Raw genomic sequence first — 7556 nt, 5'->3', positions numbered from 1 at the left:
GTAAGAACCTCTACTGTCAACGCATCTATTGTAATCCAGCAGTTGATCGAAATATAAAAAGGATGATATAGGTGACAACTAATTCTGTGAAGGTTCTCTATTTTTGGTGTTTCCAGTGTATTTCCACTGATATTTTATGTTCTTATCCCCCCTAGCCCCAGTGTAACAATCTCAGATTGTAACATTTGCTGCCATTTGTCTCAGTGCTGCTCTCCTTATTGTATTGTATATGTTTGTGTCATTGAGATGCTGAGTATTTACTTTCTTCTGTCAGAAGTGATCTTGTAAATGGCGCATTATCATTTAGGAGCGGGAGAATCGCACCCTTCTGTCTAGCACAGATTAATAAAGGTCTAGTGGTGATGGTGACAGCAGATAACGCTCTCTAATGACTCTTTACAACAGCTCCACAGCATCCAGGTGTAAGGTCACAGAGGACAATGTGATGTGGATGCTGCCGCCAGACACGAAATTCAGCACTTGTGAAATACATAACCTGAAATTATAAAATGTATCATCTGTTTGTTACAAAATACTCTTCTGTAGTTCCAATATATTATCCAGGACTCTGTCCCCATCCGTTATAATGCCCAAGGTGGTGGCAGCACAGACACCTCGACACCAAGATAAATATAAAGGAAAAACAAGACGTAAATTTAAAGAAAACAAATGACAGTTCCTCCACTGAACAGCAGATGGTGCTGGAGGCAGATGAGCCACGTAGTATGTAATTTGTTGTTTACAGCGGGCAGAATACATTTATACTCTGTAGGTGTTCTGTTGTACCCATTTATCTGACATTTACAGTACTCAAGGTTTAATTCTTGCATAACTTATCACCAGTTTCAAAATCTCGGATTGCATTCCGTGAATGTGGGCATTGATTATTTACATACAGGAGCTGAATATTAATTGCGACCTAGTCCTGGGCAAAAACTGAAGACAAGGGAAGATGCACCCTGGTGCAGCTATGGAAATAAGCATTGGGTCATTCTATTCTGGTTGGCATTACCCAGTACTATATGGAGGAGCATTTTAAGTCCATGCCATGGAGCTCCCCATCCTTTATGCGTGTCTTCCAAAGTGATATCATGGATTAAAGGATGCATTTAAGATAATTATAAAGGGTAACTGTCTTTCTGGCTCCTCTATAACCCCAGGTAGGGGTCTGGACCTCTCCAATTTACAATTCTATCCGTTCAAGTCATGTCCGACTCTTGGAAACTCTTTAGGCTCGTCCTCTCTATTCTTCTCTATTCTCTACAGATGCTTTCAGTTGCCTGATGTCCAATCCCCTGTCCTTGATGGTGTCCAGCCAACATGTCTTGTCTTCCCTGTTTCCTTTTACCACTGACTATTCCAAGTAGCACCGCTTTTTCCCAGCAAATTTGCCCTAATCATATGTGCAAAGTAAGTAATTCTTTGTCTCGTGATCTTGCCTTCCAGGGACACCTTTGAGCTGATATTGTCCAGGACAGCTTTGTTTGTGGCCCTAGCTGTCCAGGGGATTCGTAGAAGTTTTCTTTAGCACCACATCTCGAAAGCGTCAATTTTTATTCTATCTGCTATCCTTGATGTCTACGTCTCACAGCCATATGTTGCAATCAGGAAGACGAAAGCTGTGATTAACCTTCGTTTGCTGGTGACTGAGACATCCTTGCACTTCCATATTAGGCCCATGCTCACCATGGCCGTACGCCCCAGTGATAATCGATGCTTTATCTCACTTGTCGAGCTGCCACTATGATCAATGAGGACCTCTACCCATGAGAAAAACATCTCTCTACAACCAGTTGTAATGGTGCGTAGAAGCTGGTTTTGTTCTGCAAGTATAAAACTTTATTGGAAGTGGGATTCTGCCCCAATGAGGCTGCGATATCATTTATATCTGTTCCTGAAACTTATGTAAACAATGTAGTGGTACTGATCGCTACATGATGCGCTTAAATCCTGCAAATCCATAAACTGCAATGAATGTTAGTCTCTGATGGCCACGGACCACCTCAATGTGCAGAGTGTGTGACTGCAGACGATGATGGGGCTGAGCTATTTACTAACATGTATGTATTTATGTCATGGTGCTTAATATTTAAAGCAATCCGCCATCTGGGGACCATTATTCCACCGGTGCTTTATCTTACCCTAAATTAGAAGCTATTGATTGGAACTCTCGTGGGCTCTGGAAGTCACGCTTGAGTTGATAAAGGTCTGGCCTCATCTATAATGGATGTTATGGGGTGTTATTACAGATTTGTGTAAACAAAGAAGACATTATGTTTGTAGATGGACACTGGAGATCAATTAAGGGATCAGATTTTCTTCTGGAAGTGGTGTCTGTTCAGTATGGCCACCTACTGCTGGATATTTGGGCTAACCCAAGATTTACAGGAGTGTATTCCCAACCTGCTCATTATTGCACATAGTCAACTGTAGTTATGCCAGAGGTGACCAATAGAGACCATTCCAAGGTGCCTCTCTAGAAGCAGGTAATACTCGCCAGGTTCTTAGACTCATGATTTGCAAACAATATTAAAAAACAGACAAATCCACTTCATATATACATTTGTCAATAATAATCACCTCTGTATCTACAGTCCATTTACAAGCAGTGAGCAAGGTGAGTACACACCGCCCATCATAGAAGCAACATTTTGGAGGCTCCTTTCCCTTCCTCAGGCGTGCGTGTTGTGCAGCCCACCATCAGTATTTATATAATGACTAAATTATATTCATTTGTTACCAAAGATCAATTATTTTCATCTAGCATAAGAATCAAAAGGTGGGGAATCCACCCCTTCACTTCTGTATGCAGCAAGCACCTTCTCCATCTGCAAAAAGACACTAAGGGTACATACCTTCTTTAACCCATTAGGGTGAACTGTGTTACAAAAGGAGGCATACTGGATCCATCTTTTAGACCAGTGTTTCCCAACTCCAGTCCTCATGGACCCCAACAAGTCATGTTTTTTAGGATCTCCTCAATATTGCACAGGTGATGTAATTATTGTCAGTGCCTCAGACATTGCCACAGGTGTTCTTACTATAGGATATCCTGAAAACATGATCTGTTGGAGTCCCTGAGGACTGGAGTTTGGGAAACACTGTTTTAGACCGTTTGCTCTTTTTCTTCTATATCACCTCCATATACTTCCTCTACAACCAGCCATCTCAAATCAAACTTATGAAGTGTCTATCTATCCCTGTTTCACTAGATTGTTTTTTCTGTTCCTCACCTAGTCCCTCCTGGTACAATTCTCTCTGTACATGTCTTCATAGTAGATCTGTGTTCATTTAATCTCACCTTGACACCCGGGACATCCAGTTTTTAGTCTTCAGAAACATTTGCTTTGACATCTTAGGGGGCCCAATATCTGCACACACGAGTTCATTTGCTAGTGATGTCCACGCACAATGAGCTGTTTAACTAATCTTTCCATCTAAATCCTATAAACTCCGTCTTCATACGTCTGTTCCTCATAAACTGCCTTTTTGGAATTCCTTTAAATATCTGAGCTGCATGAAAGCCATCACACCTCAACAAATGATTCCTGTCTCTTTAAGAAACAGTGATGTAAAAATCTTCCCATCACTGCTCTTAGTCATCTCAAATCCAAATAATGTATTTCATCTTTGTCCAAAGTAAATCTAATCAGTTCGTGACATGAATTGAAATATCCAATAAATTGTTCGCTCTCATGACCCTTCCATAGAAGGACCACATCATCCATGTCTCTCCAACGTCTGAATGTGATTTCTGAAAGGTCAGTCTATCAGAAATCTCTCCTCAAATACATGCATGAATATATTGGCCATACTTGGAGCCAAATGGGATCACAGTCATTTATGTGTTATGGTTGCCATATGGAAAAGCTTGTGTGGGTCAGACGTCCAGGGCTGTGAAGACGAGATTAAATGAGAACAGATCTACTATAAAGCTATATGTACATAGGGAATTGTGTCAGGAGGGACTAGGTGAGGAACAGAAAAAAACAATCTGGTGAAGCAGGGATAGATAGACACTTCATAAGTTTCATGAAACCCGGGATTTAAAAAAAAAAACCACTGTACTGCGCATGTCCAATGGCTGACTGTGCAGACCATCCACAGTACGGAAAGAAGAAAGAAAAGCCAGGTATGCGCGGATGCCAGCTGGGCACAGGGTCAGATTTCGCTGCGGGCTCCCGCATACAGAATTCAACCCGGCCATAACATAGCTGGTTTTGGAGGAAATATATGGAGGAGACCTAGAAGAGAAAAAGAGCAGACTGTTACAAAAGTAGGCATACTGGATCCATCTTTTAGAAACAGTTTACCCTAATGGGTTAAATGCGGTGTGTACCCTGAATGTCTTTTTGCGGATGGAGAAGGTGCCTGCTGCATACAGAAGTGAAGGGGTGGATTTTCCACCTTTTGATTTTTATGTTAGATGAAAAGAATCAACCTATGTTAATCCACATAAGGGAATGTATTCCTCAGTAGTAAATACAACTTTGTATGTGTTTTTAACAGATGGATGTAATTGAGTCTTTGTATAAATACTGGCGGTGGGCTGCACAACACGCATGCCTGAGGAAGGGAGAGGAGCCCACGAAACGTTGCTTCTATGATGGGCGGCGTATACTCGCCTTGCTCACTGCCTCTGGGCTTTACCTCTTGGCTTGTAAATGGACTGTAGATACCGAGGTAATTATTATTGACAAATGTATATATGAAGAGAATTCTTAATTGTGTAAAGCATTTTGAAGAAGTAGAAGTTTTGTCGATTTTGTATATTGTTGGCAACTGTTCATACAGGCTCCATACTCCACCCTTGGTTGCTCTGTTTTGTGTCTTGGACTCCAGGTAGAAAACCATGGCTGCATCCATTCTCAAGGTGAATACTGACCATATATTCATCAGGATGAGAGAGTATACTCCTAAGGCACTACTCGTTCGAGTAATGTGCCTTAGACGAGTATCTCCCCGCTCGTCCCTAAAGATTCGGGGGCCGGCAGGGGGCGGGGAGCTGCAGGGGAGAGCGGGGAGGAACGGTGGGGAGATCTCTCTCTCCCTCTCTCCCGCCCGCTATCCCCTGCTCCTTGCCGCAACTCACCTGTCAGCTGCGGCGGCCCCCGAATCTTTAGGGACGAGCGGGGAGATACTCGGCTAAGGCACATGACTCAAGCGAGTAGTGCCTTAGCGAGTATACTCGCTCATCCTTAATCGCTAGTCCTTTATCAGATTGTTGGATATTGCACAGGGAAAATAATATGGTCCCTATCAGCTTTACCAGTCAGCCCTTATAGTTGTGGACTACTACCAGTCCCCATAATGGACCCTTGTTTTTTGGGCAGAGACTATCCCCGAGATCTTCTTCAAATATATTAGGTAAATGTTCCAACCCCGATGCACTCCCAACATAATAACCTACAATTAATAAACTGGTACCAAACAACTGAACATTTGTAGGAGGTCGTAGTAGGTCACAACCAGTAGATGGGTCAGCCATCAACTATCTGCATAGAGTTTTTTGTTCCCTACTGTTAGGTATGAAGGTATAAAGCAAAAGACAAATCAAAAGATATTATAAGTCTATGGCTTGCTGCACAATAGCTCTGCATGTGAGTTACGCCCAAGCTGAGAGACTCGGGCACAACTTCCATCGGACAGGACAGATACTGTAGATGTATCAGAAGAAACCAGCAGAGGCTTATATTGTATACATTTGATTCTCTACTGATCGATCCTCCAAAAAGGGGTTATGAGCCTGGTGAGGAGAATGAACCCATCTGATACTGGTTAATGCTTTCTACCATTTTCAGGAAGTACTTCTTTGGAGAAACCGAGAGGAAGAAATCTACAACTGATTGCTGTAGATTTTGATTTGGAGGAAAGCAGCTAATGGACTGCACCAGGGGAGGGTCCTAGGTGGCCCTCAAAGCACACTAGAAGGGAGATTCCAAGCAGGCCTCAAAAGCACACGAAGAGCAGGTCTCAGGCAGTTCATGGACTGCACCAATGTTCTCTTCAGGGGAATAAAGGTGGAGATCCACTTTAATTCTGCTGGCTGAAGTTGGCACCCATTAATCATGACTATTCCCATGCACTAGGTGTGACCTTGTTCTGCTGTCACAGTAGCTGCTAGACCAGAGTCTTCTCCTCAGCCATAAAGCAGTGATTGCTGGGAAATGTCTTTATACAGACGTGATCCCCCGAGTCCCTTCAACCTCTTAAGTGCAAAATTAATGCAATTGATTTCTCTTCCCTGAATTGCTGACTCAGCCTGAAAGGAAATGAGGCTTGCGCTCAATGTACAGCACAACCCGACTTCACGCCAAATGTTTCTCTGATTTATCATTTATTGCAATCTGTGAAAAATGAGATCAAATGAGAAGAAATAGAAAATAACTTACAGCAATCTGCTGCATTTGATGATATCTAGTGAAATACATTTCCCCAATGTTCTCTTACTTTATCCCATCCTACTTGTTTCTCTGGTTATTTTGGTCCAGAATCATGTTTGACAACCACTAATCACAACTATTACAGGGCCCACTAATGTTGTCAGCGGTTATGGATTGCATAGAAGAGAGGGGGCCCAATATAAGCCACCCTTATGGTGTTACGTCTTGGATGGCAAGAGCTAAGGACAATGTTTGTTTCCACATTTCTTGCACATTGCAGTTTCTGTGTATTAGGAAGTTCTGCACAAGTTCTTGTCACTCCGTAGCAAAGATGATGCAACGAACGAGACCTAGGCACACTGCGCCAATGGCTACATGGTTGGCTCTGTGGTAGGGACAATTTTGATCAGCTGTGGTGTATAAGGTTGCACTGACCTGAGTTAAGAAGGTCCTGAAACTTCAAGGCACAACTTGCCCAGCTTTTCACAGACCTAGAACAACATACGTCTGGATTATTAAGTAAAGTTACTTCCCCCTGTTTCCTTGCCCATACTGCTCTGTCAGTGCAAGAGTCAGTCTTCACTGCCATGGCATTCTATTCATGACCTAGGAGCTTAGGATGAACACGACTATAAATTTAGGGAGAAAGGAATAGCAAAAAAGACCAGAAAAAAAGCTTCTTCCGTATCTGTTAACTCATCATAGTGATGTTTCATATCTGTATGTCTTACAGGCGGGGGTTGAATATAAAGGAGAGAAAATTTCCTAATTTAAAGGATAGTTTGGTTTTATCCTCATTTTCGCTTCCTTATGTTTGTCATTCCTGCATCTCTTACATAATATTGTATCCTCTTCACAGAACAGAAGTTTCTCTGAGGATTTCGTCTTTGTAGCTGCAGAGATTTCTGATGAAGATTGTCAGCCGATCACAATGTTCTGCTGTCAGTGGTGCCACGCTCCTGATACATCTTCTGCTCCTTTCATTCACCATCTGTTCTGAGCTCTGTCTCTTTCTGGCAGCGGAAGCTTTGGAGACACAGCAAACACATCACATGATCAAAAACTGGGGACTAGTATGCAAAAAGACCAGCTCCCCAATAGTAAACACATCACACAGGATGGGCTCTAATTTAGCCTTGATTTACCCGTATGGTCAGTTTAGCCCCGGATTAC

This window comes from Eleutherodactylus coqui, chromosome 6, assembly GCF_035609145.1.
Source record: "Eleutherodactylus coqui strain aEleCoq1 chromosome 6, aEleCoq1.hap1, whole genome shotgun sequence".
Taxonomy (NCBI): domain Eukaryota; kingdom Metazoa; phylum Chordata; class Amphibia; order Anura; family Eleutherodactylidae; genus Eleutherodactylus; species Eleutherodactylus coqui.
The sequence above is the reverse complement of the archived record's forward strand: the minus strand, read 5'-3'. Positions refer to the sequence as shown.